Source organism: Sturnira hondurensis, unplaced genomic scaffold (genome assembly GCF_014824575.4).
Source record: "Sturnira hondurensis isolate 20B ecotype Veracruz unplaced genomic scaffold, ASM1482457v3 Scaffold0004136, whole genome shotgun sequence".
Lineage (NCBI taxonomy): Eukaryota > Metazoa > Chordata > Mammalia > Chiroptera > Phyllostomidae > Sturnira > Sturnira hondurensis.
In genome coordinates, this window is record NW_028076767.1 from 13,802,987 (window position 1) to 13,823,423 (window position 20,437).

At 37.3% G+C, this 20,437-nt stretch overlaps 1 pseudogene; it reads right to left on the reverse strand.

Annotated features, from left to right (window-relative positions):
* Positions 1-19,858: 19,858 nt before the first annotated feature.
* LOC118986051 (uncharacterized) lies at positions 19,859-20,004 on the reverse strand (annotated as a pseudogene).
* Between the last annotated feature and the right edge of the window lie 433 nt (positions 20,005-20,437).

The following is a 20,437-nucleotide window of genomic DNA, read 5'->3' on the forward strand; positions in this document are numbered from 1 at the left end:
CATGTAAAGCACTGAAAACAATGGCAATAGCATTCTGTGTTACCTATAATAATAATTATTATGAATAGCAATAATAATTACTATCATTTTTCTATGAGTGAATAAATTTTGTTGTGCAGTGTGATTCATTGTCATGTCTATTGTTGAGAAGCCAAACTGGTAATTGTTTTATACCATCTAATCACAAAATATCATTTAAAAAGAAACTAGCTTCCCAAAATGAGATTGTTTACTTTATTTTTAGAAAATAAACCAAGAATTTTCAAAGTATCCTGAAATAGGAAGAGACTGCTGCAAAAAAGAGTCAGATTAAGCAAACCTGGACTCAGTGCCTAAGGTACCAGCTATTGACAAATAACTTTTTAAAAAGCATCAAAGAAAGAATTCCTAGCAAAAACCGAAAACAACAACAAAAAACTGACCTGAATGCACATGTCATATACAATTAAATTTTTAAAATCTTTCATTTGCTACCTATGTAAATTAAATTAAACCTCTGTTCCTTATGACATCACATAAAAATAGTGAGAGATTTTTCTTCAAATTTGAAGAAACTATTTGAATAGTCTCATTTAAAATACCAACTTTTTGAGGATGCACTCATAGATGAAATAGGAGTAGGATGGAAACCAGTAATTTTTTCTTGATTCAGGGTGATATAGTAAAGATTTCAATTGACTCAGTTTATAAGTGAATATTGTTTATACTTAGAGCACAATGATATGCATAGAGCCTCCAGATATTTATTGATTTTTCAAAGTGATTTTAATTCTAGGGTTTTTTGTACATTCACAGAAAGCACTAAATTGAATTAATCCCCATCCCAGAGATAAGAAAGTCTTACTTGTATATTAGGAAAACTTAAAACAAATTTGATTTTAGAAATAATCCAAAAGTCAGTCAAAACAATACCTGTCTGAGAAGGAAAACAATATCTGTGGTGTATTTTATTACTGTTCCCAAATATTTTTGTTCCTCCTAATGGTATGACTCTACCTCCTTACCTTGTTGAATAGCAGGTTTGGCCTTATGCCTTCATTTGTTCGAGGAAATGAGAAAGTGATGTAAATCACTGCCGAACAGAAACCTTAAGAGTAATTGCTCTGTCCTGTCATCTCTTTTTTCCTTTTGCAACAAGAACAGTGTGTTCCACGAAGGAGGTGCTTCTTTATCTGGGTCCCAGAATGAAGGAACAAAGTTGAAGATGACTGTGACTGACAAATATGAGAAGAGAAATAAACCTTACTGTAAGTAATTTCAATTTGGGAGCTATTACCATCTAATAGCTTAACTTTGCTTGACCAATATATCATACAATTTGAATGAAGAAGACTTGGCGGCCATGAGACTAGCATGGATTACGAAGAGTATTTGAGAACTCTAAAAGATGATCAGTAGACCTCCAGAGCATTTGAAACTTTATACCACAGAGAGAAGTCAGAGTAGGCATTCTCTTTCAGGGTCAATTAAAACCAAATTTTAGGTAGGGGATGTTTGACTGATATTTCAGTATGCCATATATATATTTGGACACTTTAATTGGAGAAAATTAGCTTTGGTTTGAAGTATGGGCTCTAAATCAATTATGTTATGTTAGTTTTATGATATGAAATCTAATGTTTCAACATCTGAAATTTGTCATATATATAAACCTAGAAAAAGAAAAATGAGCCTGACTTTTGCCTATTTATGCTCATCCAATGGTAAGATTTTATTTTCAATTCAGAAACCAATTACTAAACTCTACTTAAATTATTATTTATAAAAATAAATTCAGGCATCTGAAAAAAATCAGAGTCCACAATAATGTATTTTGATGTTGAAGGAATCAATATTCATCTTCTGTATAGCATGGATTCATTCAAACTATATCTTTACTTTGAAAGCATTTGACATTGCAGTTAGCATGTGATTCCCTGTGTCCAATTATAAGTCACAATAAGCAACTCTACAGGAGAAATGTTGGTTCATGATAGAGCTCCTTCTCATAGTGACAACAGTATGTGGTATGTTCTAAGGTAGAATTTTATTCATATACATCCCAGGTAATAAAACAATGTGATGTATAAAATATCTCCGTAGAACCATTCTAAATGGTTATTTGTAGCAGAATAGATAAAAATAATGTGATATTTCCATATAATGAGGTAACAAATTATTTAAAATCAATGGTCCCCATTATCATTATTAAAATGGATGACTCAAAAAACAATGTTGAAAAAAAGAAAACAGATAGATATGTATATTATGATACCATGATTATAAAATTATAAAACATGCAGAACAAAATATCATTTATAGATTTATACATATGTTTAAAAGTTTCAAGTATACCTAGAAATGATAAATATAAAATTTATTGTAGTAGTTATTATTTCTGGGTATATATAATAGGGAATGGGATTAAAAAGATGTACACAGAGAGCTTCAACTGTACCTGTAATGATTGATTTTTTAAAAAAATCTGAAGTAAATATGGCACTTGGGTAGTTGATGACAGGTATTTGTTGTGTTTTCTTTCTGTGTTTGAAGAAGCTTTATTATGTTCAAAGTCATTATTTTTCTCTAATAATTGTAAGTGTAGAAAATATTACAAATCCATTCCCAGTCAGGGCACATGCCTGGGTTGCAGGCCAGTTCCCGGTTCCTGGCGGGGGACGCATGAGAGGCAACCATACATTGATTTCTCTCTCTCTCTCTCTCTCTCTCTCCCCTTCCCTTCCCCTCTAAGATAAATAAATAAACTCTTAAAAAAAAGAAAATATTACAAATCCACTATTCAATTATAATGGTTTCCTTTAAACTTTATTTAATTTTGCCTAATCAGTGCTGAGTGATGAAACCAGTAAGCAGTAGAGTTACCCTGTAAATATTTTTCAAGAGTGCACCCAACAGACAATATTCTTGAACTAAAGACTTTACAAAAAGTAAGAATGACATATTTAAATGAACCTTATAGAAAAAAGTTATTTGGTTCTCAGCTATCTCAAACATAAATATGAAAGTAATTCTTTCATTAATTACTTATGAATAAAAAATATATTCTTCCTTCCTTTGAAATTAAAGAAGCTATTTATCTTTGTAACATTGCTGTTAGGGACAGATATCTTTTGTTGCATTTTATGCCTGTAGAAATTATAAGTTGTAAGGTCATGCAAATTAATAATAAAGTTGACAAAGACACACCCTCAAACTAAATGTGACTCCTGCCCTCATTTCTTTTGGACCATAGGACAAATGCTTACAAGAGACATGCTTATGGGTGTAAAAACACCACAAAGCTCAGAAAAATCTTTGGGAATAATTTCTCTAACTAGAGGCCATATATCCATATGGATACATATATATCCATATTAAGATAGCCAGCTTTGCCCTTCTGTTAAACCACACTTATATACTTGTGCCTGATTGGTTAGTGTTTGAATTTTAACCATTCTTGCCAAAATGATCGATTTTCCGTTACCTAACCAACTTTCCTCCTGGTAGTCTTTACTTATACCACTCTTACTACCTTATATGTCCTAAGCCCCTTTCTCTATCCACCAAAATTCCACTGACCTTTCAAGGTCCACATCTTACATTTTCATGGTGCTCTCCAATTTTTTACATAATAGTCTTTTTTACCCTCACAACAGCTGTTACCCTCATAACAGCCATTTGAGATGGGTAAGTACAATCTCATTTTGCAGACAGGAAGATTGACACAGAATGTTAAATAATCTGTTCAACATTTTAGTTACTTGCCTTAAAAGTACTACATATTTGACCCTATGGCTTTTATTCCTATGATTGCCCCTTATCATTCCCATCTTGATATACTTTCTCTTCCCTAAGAACTCATCTCAAATGTAATTTTTTCTGCGAAGCCCTACCTGACCTCTCCAGGCAGAATTAAGGGTTTTTTTCTCTTTATATCAGTGTTGGCTTGGTAAAATCTTCATTTATTGCATTACTCTAATTATCTGTGTGCATCTCTCTTCAAACTAGACAAGAGAAATTTGTTTTTTTTAACTTTTAACATATCCACCATTATTTTTGAATAACATCATTTTCAATCACGTAATTGAGACTGTTAATGTAACAGAGTTCATTAACTAAAAAATTTAAAAAATATTTTAGAACAAATCAATCCTGCACATATTTTTGAACCTTGAATAAATTTGTATTTTATGAAGAGGAGGAAATTTTTTAAAAATCAAACTGCAAAAAGACTTTATGGACATATTGTTTTTAGTGACTGTCTACCTTTGCCAATCACACAGATTACATAGATTAATAAAACATGATATTTTGGTTTGAGGAGATAGATGAAACACAGATGCATAAAATACAGTGTTCTGGATGCTATAAACCTTACATATATATTATTTTCAATGGGTAAAGATGATACAGAAATGAAGTCTATCAATGGAGATTATGGAATATTCTAGAAAGGAGATTACATTTTGTAGGTAGAAATCCAAGAGGTATTCTTTCAAGAACAAAGGAGAGTGATGTTAATAGTAGTAGTTCAGGGAACTACAAATAATCTGGTAAGGTTTTATTAGCACTTTCCACTAAATACGTCCAGCCTCTTCCTGTGTGATTGCACATCCATACCCCTTTGGAGTTGGATGTATCCAGGCAACTTGCTTTGGCCAGAGAAATGTGATTATAAGCTTAAAAATATAATGCATAATTTTCTACTTCCTCTTTTCCTATGTCCCTATAACTGGTAATGCTTAAAGCTGTTGGCTGCTTATCTACCAGGGTATTTAAGTTCAGAGAAAGAAACTTTGTCAGTTCAAGCTTCTGTGATTTGGGGACTGTTTGTTACCACAGCAAAACTTATTCTACTCTGATTTATCCACCTAATATGAGAGGATGGTAGGAGAAAGATCATTGAATCATAGGGAAGCCAGTCCTGTGGGCAGCATATATAAGGGTTGGTTTATAAAATGACTATTTACCTTAACGTGGGTGTTCAAAATATTTGAATCAGTGAACTTAAGTAAACTAATGTTATGCTTTTTGACTGAATGCCATTTCTGACTAGCTGTTCTTATTTCCACAATTAACTCTAAAGTTGACAAATGTAATTTGAGTCAAGAAAAATATATCTTCATAATCCATCCTTTATTTACTCTTACAGTTATATAATCACTGACCTCTGTGTTCCAGGTAGAAAAAAGTATCTAGAGATAATCTGCAGCCTTGGTATATATTAGCTATAGTTAGTACTGAACACTAGATATTGGTACATTTTTACTGCAAGAGGCATGATACAAAGGAAAACACTTACAGTTTGTAGGCAGACATGCATAGATTTTAATTCCAGCAGGTTGTACTGCCTTCATGGATTTTTGTCCTTGAGCTAACATTGCATTTTAACAGGGTTTTCTAGAAATAATGTTTTAATCCAAGAAAATGACTGAAATAGTGAGAACTTGACATCTCATTATAGGAAAAAACAGGAGAACAATTCTGTTAATTAGCACATGAATTTTGCTGACATCCTCCCTGAAAGGAGGAGCTTAGAGGTAGTATATACTGTATAGGTAAGTTTATGTAGGCAGAGAAGAAAATGAGTTAGGAAATGGTCTAGACATAAAGGGTTGTCCTAAATTATAAACATGTAAGGCCAAAGGTTTATGAACAAGTTGGAATACATATTTTAAAGTACTTGAAACACTGAGATAAATACCAAAGGAAGAAGAGAGGATCAGAAACAGAGATAAACTTAATTACTTTCATAATTGCAGTTTTTTCTCAATAATTTGTGAAGTAGGCCAAGGGAAATGCCTCGTGTGCTGTAACCTGCTAGGGTCTGCACAAATGTTGAGAGGAAAATCAAGTCCTTGCACAGTGACAAATCCAATAAATAAATTTTAAGTTCAATTCTGAAGGCTAAATATGTGTGTTTAAAAGTTTAATAATGTATATAGATCTCTACAGCCTTTCTGAACCGAGAGTCAGGCAACTGGAGTTCTAGCTCCAGCCTGGCCATTTCCTGGCTGGTTGCCCTGGGCAAGTCCCTTGACCTGTCAGTGCCTCAGTTCCGTCACCTTTAAATAGAAGCTTATAGGAAAATATATTTGCCAATGATATCTCAAACAAGGGTTTGATGTCCAAAATATATAAAGAACTCAAATGACTCCACTGCAGGAAGACAAACAATCAAATTAAAAAATGGGCAAAGGAAAGGAACAAGCACTTCACCACAGAGGACATACAGAGGGCCCAGAGACATAGGAAAGGATACTCAGCATCACTAGCCATCAGAGAGATGCAAATTAAACCTATAATGAGATACCACTTCACACCAGTCAAAATGGCCATCATAAACAAACCAACAAATGCAGAGAAAAGAGAACCCTAGTACATTGTTGGTGGGAATGCAGACTGGTGCACCCACTGTGGAAAACAGTATGGAATTACCTGAAAAAACTAAAAGTGGAACTGCCCTTTGACCTAGCAATTCTGCTGCTGGAATTATACCCCCAAAATCCTGAAACACTAATTCAAAAGAACCTATGTACCCCAATGTTCATAGCAATACAATTTACAATAGCCAAGTGCAGGAAGCAACCTAGGTGCCCATCAGTAAATGAGTGGATTAAAAAACTATGGTACATTTACACAATGGAATACTACACAGCAGAAAGAAAGACAGAGCTCCACCCTTTGGGACAGCATGAATGGAACTGGAGAGCATTATGCTAAATAAAATGAGCCAGGTGATCAAATTCCATATGATTTCATCTATAAGTGGAACCTAATCAAGAAAACAAATAAGCAAGCAAAATATAACCAGAGACACTGAAATAAAAAATGAACTGACAGTAACCAGAGGGGAGAGGGGAGGGAGATACTAGGAGAAAGAAGGGAAAAGGTCATTAAGGGACACAGGTCCCATGGACAAAGCCAAAGTGGGGAAGAATTGAGGGTGGGAGGTGGGGAAGAATGTTGGAGGAAAAATGGAGACAACTGTACATGAACAACAATAAAGAAATTAAAATTAAAAAAACTGGTGAAAAAAAACAAAAATAAAATAAAATGGAAGCTTAGACTAAGTGACCTCAAAGGTGCTGTCTGAATCCCAAATATGATGCTGAGCACTGGTTGTATGCAGTTGTGGCTTTTATCTGGAGAATATTAGACACTTACTGAAGAATTCTCATGTCTGTTTTTCTTCCAAGAGATACTATGGGAGTTTCAAGGTGACACACTATAAATATCAAACAAGGTTTAAGAATGTTTAAAGTCCAGTGACTAGACAAAACTATAAATGCCTAACATATGGCAGTTTTGCAAGTGGAATACAGAGTACACATAACTTTAGGTTAATAATTAAAGATACTGTTAAGGGATGGTATGAGAAAGGGCAATGGGACATACACAGCCAAGAGCCTCAGGGCATGGGTGGGAACCTGTCCCAGTGTGAGGAACAGTCTCTGTAACCTGGTTGGTACTACTTCAGTCCCAGTGGGGTTTCCCCCCCAGTGGTAGACATTATCAGAATATAAAGGCAGCTATTTTTTAGGGTAATTCATACACTGTGTAGCTGGCTGAATCTGTAGTCACTCAGTATGCACATGTTCACCGTCATTAGAAGCAGCCATTGGCTCTAAAGAGCTCCAGCAGTCAGACTCCTCCAGCAGTCTCCAGGACAGTATTTTGGTGCAAACCTTAGTGTGTGCTTTTAGAGAGTCATTAGCAAGAGGAGATAACCACAAGTGTAAATAAAAAGCAGCTGGACTGGTGCAAATAGTGTCACAAAAATCATTTTCAAGTCAATTACTATAGGTTTTTTAAAAAAAATACTTTTTAAGGATATGGGATATCTAGGCTCCACTTATCTCTAAATAATAAAACTCTTTTACTCCTAGCAACCACTTCCTGGAAAACAACCTGGCAAAAAGATCAAAACAGTGAAAAGAGGTCTTTTGCACATTTAACAATGATAAGAGAAGCTTTAAGAGCAAAAATCCTATGATAGCTTCAATCATACATGGCTGCATCCACTATCTCTCAGATCATCAGCCAGGGTCAGGAACTTCCTCACTGCAAAAACACATATTAACCCTTCCATGATGGGATATGACAATCATCCACCTACAAAATTTTACAAGAAAAGAATCTCTAAGTTTTTACTGTGTGTGTGGTTTGCTCCATGCATTACCTGCACAGTAATAAAATAAATTGCTTTGCACTCTTACCTTGCTTCTCTCTGTGTTAACACTGGACAATTTATAAAACCTCAAAGGGCCTCAGTTCCCCCACTTGTAAAATGGAAATAATAGCATGCACTTTGGGGGTCTTTGAGAATTAAGTGAGCAATGCATGTGTTTAGCAAAACTAAACTTTATGTAAAAAGACGGTTGTGAGAATTAAGTGAGCAAAGCATGTGTATTATTTGGGGCAGGCCCATGAAGAAACTCAGATGTTAGCTCCTTGTTTCCTGTAGTCCATTTCTATCAAAAAGTTGTAATGATCTTCTTAAACTGTAAATCAAATCATATTACTCTCCAGCTTAAAACTGTAAATGGTTTCCCATTGCAATTAGGATAAAATTAAAAATTTGTAACATTCCCTGAAAGGCCTCCTTGGCTCTGCCTAAATTGTACCTACAGCTTCAGCCAGTTTCCTACTGATGTTCATGCTCTGGCCACATGGCCTTTCAGGTCTTCAGATGGACCAGACCTATCTCATGACTCCTACATGGTAGTGGCAGAAGGGAAAATTCGGGGGATTTGTTCCTTATCTTATCATACCCAATTCATTTAATACATACAATTGATATTTTATACATCTTATGTAAAATGCAATGCAAAAGCAGCTTCTGAGTTCATCACTCAGAGTCAAATTGCTGCCTCTACGACCCTTCTAAATTGTAGTTTGGAAACTGTCTCTGCTTTTGCACATGCTGTTCCCTCTGCCTGAAACCAGCTTTCTGGAAACTTTAATGGAAATCCTTTATATGTATTAGAAATGAATTTAAGAAATCATCTTCCAGGCACTTATTTTGAAATTTTATCTTTACATGGTTTGAGGCTTTGGCACTCAGCCACCCTGTAAAGAAACTGCATACTGAAATGTCTTTGTCTCCTCTAAAATCACACCACTGAAGACCTGTCTCCTCCACCCGTGAGTGAGCCTTGCTCTGTCCTGATGTCCCAAACCCTCTTCTTCAGGTTCTAAGGCTCATCTTAATTCTTGGGGCACATTATTCCTCTCCTCTTATTTACAGAAACTATTCATTTTAGTTCTAATCTTGTAAAACCAAGCAAACCATGCCCAGAAGATGAGAATAGGAACAGACCATATACTATGTCTGTGGTTCTCTTTATTTAATTAGTGAAGAATAACTACAGAAAAGTACCAAAGCTTCTGTAGATAACATTTTCTACAGTTTAACACAAGCCTTCATCTCTCAGGATCTGCAGTTAGGGAGAAAAAGATGCCAAAATAGCTCTCCATATTGAGCCTAAATTTCATGAATTCCGATATATTCAATACAGTCCAAATAAGTTCAGAATTATATATATTTGTAGAGGTGGAAGGAAGGGACTTAACAAATCTTGCTGAATCTCACATCTGTTTGTTAACGTCCTTCAGCATTCCTTAAAACTGACCATCCAGCCATGGTTTAGAGAAAATAATTTTTGACAAATAGTGAGCCTAATTCTGAAATTCTAATCAGTATTTCTTAAAGAATGCTCTGCAGATCGCCTGCATCAGAATCCTTTGGATACTGCTGAAGGTTCCCTGGGCTTCCCCGCAAAGCCTAGAATCCTGGGGCCTGGGGATACATCACAGGAATCTTACCCCCCACGTGTTTCTTATACATACTGAATCCAAGACCCTGCATTCTAATAGGGATCAGCCAAGGCAGATTATCAGGGCTTGTGAAAGCCTTGTTGGCCCTTGGGTGGAGCAATCTGTCTGCAGGCATTTTCATAGGAATGTGGCAAAACAGCTGCTACACACCTGCCCCCGACATTTTTTTCCACATCACACTGAGTGGCCAAGAGAGTTATGAAGCTGGCAGATGCATAAGCTTCTACTTCCTGATGAAGATGAAGAGGGAACCACTCTCTGGACCAGGGAGGAGACCTAATGAAACATCAATACTATGCTTGGTACTGGTAAAACCATGTTTCAGACCTCCCGATGCAACCACACTTAAGGAAAAGGTTTGAATATTAATGACAGTCTTGAGAAACTGATTCATTAGGAAGTATAAATAAGTGACTCTAGGCTACGTGAAGCATAGCATAATGAATTTATTCGAAAGATAAAAATATAAAAGTGGAACGGTAGACCAGAACATGGGAAGTTGAAAGAAAAAAATAGTGAAAGGAATTTATACACAATTCAAGCTATCATAAAATGAGCCTTAATAACAATTTCAACCAAAACAGAGAGCGTATTTTTAGAATGAGGAGGCCTATGCCCACTCTCCCTTTGGAGGAGGCTCATGTTGAGCTTTCCAGAAAACCACAGAGCTTCTAAGCTCAGTATACAAGGGTCGGCTGTGTTCAAAATGCAGGAGCCAGAAATGACACATACCAAGCAGATGACCAAAAACTAAGCAAAGGAGAACAGAGAAATTCATTCTTTCTCCTAAAGAGGAAAAAATATCAAACTACACCTCTCTTAACCTCCTCCTCCCAAGAAAGAGTATTAGATTGGGATCAGAAAACCTAATTCTAACCCTGGCTCTGCTACTACCTATAGGATTTCAAACACCAAACTTAATTTTTTTGACTCATGATTTCTTCACCTGTGTATAATAGAGTATCTTGGCTGAGACTGAACTTTAACATTTATGACATGTTTTGTTGTTATTGTTTTTGGTTTCCAAAAGTAAATATTCATTTGTCTTTAAACTCTTCCTTTGTTTTAAAAAAAGACACCCAGAATTACACATATATAAGGCAAGTACCATTAACCTGAATAGGGTATTAAGCATTGTGGTTTGGTAAGAGAAACAGCCACTGTGTAGCCTTGGGCTGGGTTTCTATCTCCAAGTCCCTATGTTGACTGTGTATGTATGTGTCTTTACTTGTATTTCAGTAGTAGGGAAAGAAAACATTTTTCTTAGATGTATATAAGCAGGAGAGGGAACACATAAAGAACTACTGTTGCTTCTGAGAGGAGAACTCAAGACTTAAACCTTTTAGCTTCAATCATAGTTGACAGGCTTAAGGGATTAATGCATGTGGAAAGCTGTTATTCCAGGAACTGGAATATATGACCTATGTCACTCCAGAAGTTTGGCAAGCAATTCAACCTTTGTGTTCCAAGGGATCTGCAAACGATGAAGATGGTATCTGAGCCATTGTGTTCCAGGAAGGGAATGTCTGTGACGCAGATAAAGAATTGTTGACTGACAGATAAAGAAGTACTAGAAAAACCCCACTGGACACACCTCTTATCCAATTAACCTTTTCCGCCCAAACCTACCCTTTCTTCTCCTTGTAAGATGGTTGGCTTGAGATGGAATGTGATGACCATTTTTAAGTGTACCTAACCCACCATCTTCTCAGATTGCCAGCATCTGTATATAACACCCATAAAGATTCAATCCTTGTCTCTGGTTCTGGTAGTGATAGGCAACATAAATGTCAACTTTTCTGGTTTCACTTCTTGATGAGACAAGCTTTTGCTTAAAAGTGTAAAGAGTTGCAGAAATTCTATTGTGAAAGACACTGTGTGCTAGCATTGATTCCTTGGAAGCCAGCTGACTGCAAGAGGGGCTTCTGAGGCTCTGCTGGGTGAAGGGAGAATCATGGGCTGCTTAACAGTCCTTAGTAGTGGTGAAAGCAGGTTTCTTAAGGAAGTGTTAGTTACAGTGGACACTGGCAAGAGGGTACCCAATTAGGAGAGGAAGGACTCAGTTTTTCCCTACATGTGCACCCCTTCATTGGTTGACTCTCGGAAATAACAGGAAAATTTTCAAGTTGGTGGGAGTGGTATACAAAGTACAGTTATCATACAGAAATTGTATTGGGAGTGTTTGAGGTAAGCATTGTATAGTCTCAGTAGCACTATTCAATATACACTGCACAGAGCTGCCTGAAAAAAACTAGGACCTGTGAACAGAATTGTCTGACACCTAGATGCAATGATTTGCTCAACTTCTGCAACTGCTAGTGTCTGGGAATCTGGAGAGCCAGCATATAAATCCTATTATTCTCCCATCAACAGAGGATTAGCAATATCTCTGAATTTCAGTAATTACCCCTCTCTCCTTAATTTCTACCCTGTTACCTTGTTACTTCCTCTATTATCGTTCATTAAATAATGAATGCAATGACTTCTTTACCTGGCTCTCACTAGAGGGCAGAGATTCATGGAAGTTTCAAACCCTATCTTCTAGCACAGTAACAAGCTCATACCAAGCACTCAAGACAGACCCAGATCTTAAGAGACCTGGATTTGCATTTCTATGCCATGTTATCCTAACCAAACTACTGATCTAAGATCCAGCTTTTTTTATCTGAAAATTTGGTAATGATGCTTATGCCATGAGGTTATTTACTGATTAATTGACATAATGGTCATCATGTGCCTGGCACATAACAAATGCATAATGATAAGAATTATTATTAGCAATCAGAGTTGTTGAACTGAATATGGTTCAGGGGAAGAATCACCAAGTGCTGTGGCTGTCACAGTAGAATAAAGTAGTAAAGGTTTTTTAGCTCATCCACTCCTGTGAGGGCTTTCTGTGTATTAGACACTACACTCTATCTATCACTAGATGTAGAGCAATATCAACATGCCCATAGGGCACAAGCTCAGCAGGGTGGAGCCACAGGTAGGAGGATAGGGCTAGTTCAGTTCCCCCGAGGGGGCAGGACTAGTTAGCCATGAGGCTTGGGGGTGGGGTGGGGAATGACTGTTGTCCTAGAGTTTTGTAAGTCAGTGTCTTCTTGTGCATTTCTGACACCACCTGTGTCTGTTTAGATCTTCTCAAGAGCCCTCCAAGAAAGTCTGCACTGAAGGCCCAATCTGATTACAGCTAGCAGACTGTTCCACAGGGCACCAGCTTGGAAGGGTGCCACCACAGGAAGTTGGGGGCAGTGAATCTAGTACATGGCCCCAGGCTGAGGCCAAATGTAGGGGAGTGCTTGACCCAGGAAAGATGGCATCCGTGGGTAGTGTGGAAAAGGGACTCAGCACAGGGACCTTGGCATCATCTATCCCTTCACCCTCTGTTTGAAGCCACACAACCCGCGTCTCTCTGACACTGTGACTCTATAACTCTAGTCAACTCTGAGTTGCTTTCATCTGCCAGAACCCAAGGTAAGTGGTCATGAATGAGATTTTATGGGTTGGCCCTTTAAGAGGGCACTTAGTTTTTTAACAGACTCCTGTCTCTCCCTGGTAAATGAAATCCCTACTGATTTTCAAAGCCAGATTTCATATGGGCTCCTCTTCCCGACAGTGGTGCTTTGGGCAGGGGAGCCTAGGATAGGGTCAAGAGCCCTCACTTTTAAGGGGAGACCTTTGCAGCAGAGCTATCCCTCTGGTTCTCGACTGTTAAACATGGGTGCAGGGCCAATCCTGTTAGTGGCTCTGCCCTTCCTATCAGTCTTAATGTGGCTTCTTTTGTAATTCCCTGGTTATTAGACTTCTGTTTATCTGGTATTAGTTAGTTATTCCAGTTGATTGTTCTGTAATTTAGTTATACTTCCTCTTCGATTTTGTGATGAGGTGATTATAACTTCCACTTACTCTGTTGCCATCTTAGATCCCCCTAAAGTTCTATTTCTTTTTAAACAGCTGGATTTAGTGACTTTTATATTCTCACTCCTCTGATTATAATATTAGCTTTGAGCAGTACAGGTGTGGGTGCAGGCTCATCTGTATATTTTACTTTTAAATAAGTTGTTTTATAATATATTTTCCATATAATATCCTTGTCAGTCATGTACTTTTAGCATTAATACAACACTTTTGCCATTCATGAGCCTTCTACATATATAGCTTATCTAAAGGGCAACAAAAGGACTTTTCTTTCCCAGCTCTATATGGCCTCTGAAACTTTGACTAACTGACCATAAATCGGAAATGCATATTGCTGTGATACTTTGTAGTTCTTATTTTCACCCACACCTTTGAACCATTTAATTATAGGATTGTGGAAAAATTAATGAACTTAATAGAAATTGACTTGTGTCAAGCAAGCAATTTTTAACATTAATTTTTTAGTGCATTATCATGGCATTTGAGACATGGTACTTCTATTCTCATTTTTCTTTTCTTACTGACTCTCAAAATGACCTTTTGAATGAGACCAAATGTGACTCCGACTGTAGTTAGATTAAATTCTGCATTTATGTTACCCCCAAATGAAATAGCTTTTTTTTTCAGGGATGCTGTCACAATATTAGAAAGATCAATGTCAAACTGCCAAACTATCCCTCACTATTCCGCCATCTGAAGAGAGCCTTTACTTTCAGAAAAATTGTAAATCCTTTTAGTTGGAACTCCTGGCTTATGATAAGATAGTCCACTGGAGCTAGTTTGAGGGTGTTGAAGGGGAAGGTGCACGTCTGCCTTTTCCTTTTCGTACACTGTATTCCTGAATGGAGATACAGTCACTGGAGGCCCGGGGCCACTCAATCCCTTTGATTCCAATGGGGGAATGCTGTGTCTCTGTAGAGAAGGTTCTAACTGGCTCTAAAAGTGTTGGCTAATCACCATCTCCTCAGCTGTTTCATACATTTGGAGATGTGGGGAAGGTATGTTGGTTGTCACAGTCAGGGTTGCCCCAGTCAAACTGGTTGGGGAGATGCTGTTGGAATTTATTTGGTTGCAATCAGAGATGTTAAAATTCCTGCCATGTATAATACCATTCTACAAAACGAAAATTATCCTGCCCCAAACAACATTCGCACCTCTTTTTAAAGAAATGTATTTTCCTCCAATAGAAATTGTGGAAAATTGGGCTTGTCTTATCTTATTGAAACAGGATCTTAGAAAGGTATAGAAGAAATCACCAGCCCCTCATGGGCTTTGGCAAGGATGCTAAAAAGAACTCTTCCATGCAATGCAACAGCTTACCCATTTCTTTTCTCCCCAGATCACAGGACAGGAAAACAATGTTAGCAGTCCCTGGAATGATTTTTTGAGAGACACTAAATGTGGACTCATCATGCATGTGGAAATCTCCACCATTAGAATCACTTCTGTGCATTAAGACGTGGTTTCTTAAAAGATAGTAGCATAGAAACATATTGTTTGAAGGAATAAAACTAGAATGTACCTTAGCATGGATTAGTTTCCCAGATTAGCTAGCTGTCACTTTGGCAACTAGTCTGTAAGAAAATAGATTATAAGATAGTAGTTTTGATATGGGCTTAATAAAAGAAGGAATTGGAATGGGGAGACTTTCCATACGTGGGCCCTGAAGAACTCGGACAGACCAAGAGAGGCTAATGGGTTCCTCAAAGACAGATCAAAACAGGAGAAGGCAGCTGTGCAATTTTGCCCACATTCTACCCATTTTGCTGCTGCTATAGGCTTTATTAAAAGGAGCAATGAGTGGGATGGGTGGAGGAAGACAAAGGGGGAAAATTGGGACCACTGTAATAGAATAATAATAAAAATGATTCAAAAAAGGAATATTTTTAAATATTTTATTTATTTATTTTTAGAGAGAGGGGAAAGGAAGGAGAAAGTGGGAGAGAAATATCAATGTATGGTTGCCTCTTGTGTGTCCTCTGCTGGGAACTGACCTGCAACCCAGGCATGTGCCCTGACTGGGAATCGAGCTGCGATACTCTGGTTCGCAGGCCCACGCTCAATCCACTGAGCTACACCGGCCAGGGCTCAAAAAAAGAAATATTTTAATGCCAAAATACCCTATCCCTTTTAAGGCAGAGATAGCATTTTTGCTGCCTAATTCTGCAATGCTTTGCACAGTGAACACTCAATGAATTTTGACACTTAAAGAATGAAAAATACTGTGTCTTAGATAGGCACACCAAAAAGCTATAAAATTTTAGGTTTAATAAAATACACACATACACAGTGTCTTGTTTTGTGTTTTAGGTTCACAGTACAATTAGTATGAACACGAGTACACAAGCTGTTTTCTTTTAGCATGAGGAATACCTCCAGGTATTTTAGAGGAAAATGAAACTAGATAAAAGTGAAGTGGACTTTAAACTCCACATCAGCACTCTATTTTGAAAAGATTAGGCCACTTTCTCTTATTTTATGTAAAGCCACAAACTTTAATATTTGAAACAATGTAAATGAAAATAATCTTGTTCAAATAATAAATGACCAAGTGTACACTGGAACCTGGTGATTTTCTCAAGTAATATGATAATAGTAATAATAAGATGATTCTTAAAATATTATAATACAAAGATAAATAAGACATTAGTACTGGTTTATTTAACACACCTCATATAATCTTAAAGTATACTCTTAAAATAGATGATCTTTTAAAAATATATTTTATTGATTATGCTATTACAGTTGTCCCAATTTTTCCTCCCCTTTATTCCCCTCCTCTCTATACCCTCCTCATCATTCCCCCACCTTAGTTCATGTCCATTGGGCATGCATACAAGTTCTTTGGCTTCTCCATTTCCTACATTATTCTTAACCTCTCCATGTCTATTTTGTACCTACCATTTATACTTCTTATTCCCTGTACCTTTTTCCTCATTCTCCTCTCTCCCCATCCCCACTGATAACCCTCCATGTGATCTCTATTTCTGTGAATCTGTTTCTGTTTTAGTTGTTTACCTAGTTCATTTTTATTTTGGCTTTTGGTTTTTTAGGTTTGATTGTTGATAGTTGTGAGTTTGTTGTCATTTTACTGTTGAGAGTTCTTGATCTCCTTCTTTTTCTTTGATAAGTCCCTTTAACATTTCATATAATAAGGGCTTGGTGATAATGAACTCCTTTCACTTGACCTATCTGGGAAGCACTTTATGTGCCTTTTCATCCTAAATGATAGCTTTACTGGATAGAGTAATCTTGGATGTAAGTCCTTGCCTTTCATGACTTCAAATACTTCTTTCCAGCCCCTTCTTGACTGTAAGGTCTCTTGTGAGAAATCAGCTGACTGTCTTATGGGAACTCCTTTGTAAGTAACTGTCTCCTTTTCTCTTGCTGCTTTTAAGATTCTCTCCTCTTTAATCTTTGGTAATTTAATTATGATGTGCTTTGGTGTGTTCCTCCTTGGGTGAAACTTCTTTGGGAATCTGTGAGCTTCCTGGATTTCCTGGAAGTCTATTTCCTTTGCCAGATTAGGGAAGTTCTCTTTCATTGTGTTTTCAAGTGAGTTTTCAATTTCTTGCTCTTCCTCTTCTTCTGACACTGCTATGATTAGGATGTTGGGATGTTTAAAGTTGTCCCAGAGGTTCCTAAGCCTCTCCTCATTTTTTCTGAATTTTTGTTTCTTCATTGTGTTCTGGTTGAATGCTTACTTCTTCCTTCTGCTCCCAATCATTACTTTGAATCCTAGTTTCCTTCCCTTCACTGTTGGTTCCCTGTATTTCACTTTTCATAGCCTTCATTTTTTCCTCTGTTTTGTGACCATGCTCAACCATTTCTGTGAACATATTGATTACCAGTGTTTGGAACTCTGCATCTGATACATTGGTTATCTCTTCATTACTTAGTTGTATTTTTCCTGGAGCTTTGATATGTTCTTTCATTTGGGCCATATTGTCTTGGCCCACCTATTACATAGTAATACTACTTGGGCCATATTACTATTACGTAGTAAGGGGCAGAGCCTTAGGTATTCACTAGGGTGGGGCAAACTTCCTCGCTGTGTTGTGGTGCTATATGTGGGAAAGGGGTCTGAGAGGGAACAATACGACTTGCTCAGCTTTCTGCCAGCTTTCATTCACTTCCTCTGTTATTCACAAACAAATTGGGCTCTTCTGGTGCTGATTCCTGGTTGGATGGTTTTGTGTACCTTCTAGGACCCTGTAGGTCTCTCCAAGGAACTCTCCTGTGAGGTTTGGAGTTCCTCCTGCTGTTTCAAAACCCACAGATTTTTTAGTCAGAGGTTTTGAGGCTTTATTTTCCCACACTAACCCTAGGTTGGGTGGTCTGTCTTGCTCCCCAATTGTCCCTCCTGGTTTATTTGCACGCAAATGTGGGACTACCTGCTCCACCAGCTGCCACCTTGTGGCAAATTCCACCCCAGCTGCCCATCTCTGGGCCTCCTACTGGTCTGGTTGAATGTTTCTTCTTTAACTCTTTGGTTGTTTGACTTCCATACAGTTCAATTTTACTGAAAGTTCTGGTTATTTTTTGTTTTTAAGTTTGTTATTGTCTTTCTTTTGCTTGTGCAAGGAGGCAGTGTATCTTCCTGTTCCTCCATCTTGACCCAAAGTCCAGTAGATGAAGACTTAAGTACCATGCTTAGAAACCTGTTATTATAAGCTTAGGATATATACCTGAAAGTCCTGAAAATACACTCTAGAGTTCTGAATATGTGAGAAAATTGTTAAGAAGAACTTTTATTGAGTACACAGTATCAGCACCATCATTTGTTACTTTCCTTAATAATTTTAGTTTTAAGGGCACACCTTTGGATTCAGGGGCACACATAGCCTATGTAGTGCCTTTCTGCGAATTAGGAAAAAAGTACCTGTTTTTAGGGGTAAAGTCCCTCCTCTTCCATTGCCCAGGGCATGAAGTTTGACAAGTGAAAATGGGTCTGAATTTCAGTCCCCCTGGCTGCTTCATCAAGTAGGATATCTGCATAGTGCTCAGACTAAGAATCTGTGGGTGGCAGCCCTACATCTTAAGACTTTTCACATCTAAGGCCCATCTTCATCATGTTAATCCTTTAAAAAAGATTTTTATTTACTTATTTTTAGAGAGAGAGGAAGAGAGGGAGAATGAGAGGAAGAAAAACATTGATGTGGGAGAGAAACATCAATCAGTTGCTTCTTGCACGTGCCCCAACTGGGGACCAAATCTACAACCCAGGCATGTGCCCTGACCAGGAACTGAAACAGTGACCTTTTGCTTTGTGAAATAAAGCCCAGCCAACTGAGCCACACCAGCCAGGGCCTATTAATCTTTATATTTGTCTACACTCTTTGTTATTCCCTTAGCATTCTTTTTCTGCACCCTGCCCCCCCACTGCTTTAATTCCTTCTTTCACCCTATCCTGCTTTCTTTACAGAGACACTTCCAGAGAACCAGAGGAGACTGATTGCACTTCATGGCAGAAACCATGGTATTTTACTGGTGGATTCCCAGCACCTGATATACAGAGGAATTCTGCTCATATTTGATAAATGAATGAGTAAATTTTAGAACTGCATGAGATTGTTTCACTAGTTATGCAATCCAGGTTCACATCATTTGATTAGTATCAAATCCCTCAGCTTTTATTTATTAAGGAATGTCTTAATTTCTTCTTCACTTTTGAAGGACAGTTTTACCAGCCATAGAATTCTTGTTTGACAGGTGACCTCCCAAATTTCTGATGAGAAATCTGGCAATCTGATTGAGGATCCCTTATATGTCATAAGCTGTTGCTTTCTTTCTCTTTCTTTAGCTTTTTCCAGTTTGACTATAATGTGTCTCAGTGTGTGTTTTTTTGAGTTCATCCTGATTAGGTTTCATTGAACTTCGCAGATGTTTATATTCATGTATTTCATCAGATCTGGGAAGTTTTCAGCCATTATTTTTTCAAATATTCTCTCTACTCCTTTCTCTTCTCCTTCTGGGGCTCCCACTATCTTAATGGTATCCCACAGGTCCTGTACCTTCTGTTCACTTTTTATGTTCATTCCTTTTACTTTATGTTCCTTGGGCTCGATAATTTCCATTGTCCTATCTTCAGTTTTGCTGATTCTTTTTAAAAAAAATAATTTTATGTGCCCCAGGCATGAACCAGCTCTGGCCACCAACACAGGCAACAAGCTAGGATGAACTAAGGACTGTGCAACTGCTTTGCCCCTGACTGATTGTAAGAGCAACACCACCAATCAGGTGTGTTCTTGCCCATTGCCGGGGGTAGTTTTGCTGATTCTTTATTCTGCATGCTCAAGTTTATCTTTGAATCTCTCTAGTGAATTTTTTATTTTAGTTATTTTACTTTTAAACTCCAAAATTTCTTTTTGGTTTCTTTTTATGTTTTCTCTTAATTGATATTTCCATTATTTTATACATTATTCTCTTGACTTTCTCCACATCTTCCATCTCTGACCATCTTTAAGACAGCTATTTTAATGACTTTGTCAAGTAGATTCACCATCTGAACAGTTTCTGTTGTTTTAGTTTTTCCTTTGAATGGGCCATGTTTTCCTGTTTCTTTGCATGCCTTATAATTTTTTTTCTGAAAACTAGATTTTCAAATCTATTAATTTGGTAATTCTGTGAATAAGATTGACCCCTTTCCCTAGGGTTTTTTTTTATTGTTGTATGCTGCCTCTGTGCTGAGACTCAGGCT